The sequence below is a fragment of the Hipposideros armiger genome, unplaced genomic scaffold (genome assembly GCF_001890085.2).
Source record: "Hipposideros armiger isolate ML-2016 unplaced genomic scaffold, ASM189008v1 scaffold_40, whole genome shotgun sequence".
Lineage (NCBI taxonomy): Eukaryota > Metazoa > Chordata > Mammalia > Chiroptera > Hipposideridae > Hipposideros > Hipposideros armiger.
The window spans coordinates 2,969,755-2,972,031 of NW_017731390.1; the positions used below are offsets into that span (position 1 = coordinate 2,969,755).

Here is a 2,277-nt window from a genome sequence, read left to right on the forward strand (position 1 = left end):
GATATCGGAGATTATTGGAGATTTGGTCAAGTTCTGGTGAGAAACCCGTTAAGGTTAAAAAATTTCGAGAATGTACATAACTGTCCATAAGTGGTTGATTTTTTGGACCAAGCATTAAAGAGCTCGCTTGTAAAAGCGCATGTTTTAATTTTCTAGGCAGCAACGTTCTTAACTACAGTCCACTAGCGCTTGCAGTTTGAAAACTAAATCTCCCTGAAACACTCGCAAACAGAGCGTGGCGGCGTAAGACGCGCACAGCATTTCGGGCCATGTAGTCTTGGATGGACTTCAAGTTCCATAGTGCTGTGCGGCGGGTCGTCGCGCCTGCGCGGTGCGGGCGGCGGGCAGCGCAGAGTGCGAGGCTCTTTTGTTCGGCGGAGGGGAGGGCCGTTGGCCGCGGCCTGCGGTACGCCGCTTCAGTGAGGGGCTCGACTGCGGACACCCGGCCTGTTGCTTTGCTGGGCGCCACTCCTCCGGCCCGCCCGACACAACGCGCCAGTAGCGCGGCACCGATTCCTCTCGGCTCTTGGGCGCTGCTCTGAGGTACAGTCCGTTAGAGACGAGGAAGCGGGGAGGGGGCGGGTAACTGGGGGCAGGCTCCCGGCGGTGGCGGGAGCCCTGGCTGAGGGGCCGCGCGTTCGCTGCGGAGGTTGGGAGAGAGGAGCGCACCTGGGTCCCGCGCCCTTTCTGCGCGGGGTTTTACGTTGCGTGCAGAGAGTCGGCCACCGGGCGCCCGAAGGATGGAGAGGGCGGGGCGGCGTATCCTGAACCGGACATTACAGCTATTTGGGGTGGGCCGAGCACTTGTGGGTCGCTCTTCGCGGCATGAGTAGACTCAGACAGTGCTAGTTGGGTTGAGTGAGCGGCTGCGGGATTGGGTTGGGGAGGATGGACTTTATAGTACATTGGGAAGGGGACAGGCTGGGCAGTCTTGATGCTTGGTCATGCGTGGGGAGGGTTCACAGCTGTGAGACCCGAGGTTTAGAAATGTAACCTGAGAATTGGGGGGGGGGGGGTCCGGCCGGGGATCCCAGAGGAATTTCTCTTGTAGGGCTAGCGAGAAGTAACTTTGGTAAGTTATAAGAGGGGGCTGGGCAGCCCAAGATGCCACTGAGGGGACAAGATCTGTTGAATAAATTGGGGCGTGGGCTAGGAGAAGGAGGGGCAGTTTTGTGCCTGGCTTGGCTCTAGAGGGGGAGGAGCTGTTAGGGTAAACTGGGCGGACGTCCCGAGAGTATTTCTGTAAGGTGAAAAGAAACCTGGCCGCCCTTGCTTCCTGATGGGTCCATACACTGTGGGGAGGCTGTAAGAATGTGTGAAGTAAGGATGGAACACGCTTTCTTCCCTTTTCCTACTACCTTCACTCCCATGACTCCTATACGGTAGAAAGTTAAAAAGTCGAAGTGCAGCGCTCGCTTTGATTCAGAATTAGTTTTATAAGTTTTTATCTGGGATTGTTACTGGTCACAAAGAGCAGTGAAACTGTAGAAATGTGTGGATGAGTTAATATTTAAGGAATGAAATTAAGTTAGAGATTGTGAGAGGGTGTGGGAAATTGGGAGACAGGAAAAGTTCCTTAGAGCATGAATTTTTTTTTTTCTTGGACTCTTTTTTTTTTTTTAACCAGCCTTTCCTTGCCGGAAAACTTGAATACAGAGTGAGCAATACTTTACCCCTTTTTCAAAGGTTCAGATGAAGGTTTTTCGTGAATTGGTGTTGTATTCAGACATATATTGATTGGTTTAACTTAATTGAAGTGGAGTTTACCAAAAGAACAGTTATACTAGAACCTCTGGATCAGGAGTAAGATAGCGTCCTCCGTTCTGTTAAGAATTATGTCAGCAGTTTGGAATATTGGGTTGTTGGAAAAGTCATGACGCATTTTTGCAAAAATATGTCATGACTTTTCTGACAACCCAATAGTTCCAAAAGGCCCATGGTTTTAGAATAGATGCTTGAATACAATGGGGAAAATTAGTGTCTATGTTGTTCCCTAGGTGCTTACAGACATTTATATAGAAAGTGGTGTGATTGAAGGGCACCTTTTTGGAACGGTTGCCCCATAATAAAACTTCAGGACAGTTCAGGATCTTCAGTCATTTCTGACTTTCCCTGTGCAAATTTTCTTCACTGGCTGCTGTAGCCTAAATTATTTTTCATTATAAATGTAAATAGCATGTAGCCTGGTGCTTGTAGCTTCTTTTTTTTTTTTTTTTTAGCTGAGCCATCCTGCTACCTGTTGGCAGCTCAGCGGCTGCTCAGCTCGGGCTGGACTCG

General features: G+C 49.9%; 1 protein-coding gene across 5 annotated transcripts in view; it reads left to right on the plus strand.

The window, feature by feature from the left end:
- Nucleotides 1-310: 310 nt before the first annotated feature.
- CBX1 (chromobox 1) overlaps nt 311-2,277 on the plus strand; it is a 26,337-nt gene continuing 24,370 nt past the window's right edge. For 4 of the 5 annotated variants that reach the window (XM_019638617.1, XM_019638618.1, XM_019638615.1 and 1 more), the window contains exon 1: nt 311-543. The gene's annotated coding sequence lies outside the window, so the exon portion shown is untranslated. The remainder of the gene's footprint in view (nt 544-2,277) is intronic. The other variant, XM_019638614.1, reaches the window with a different exon arrangement.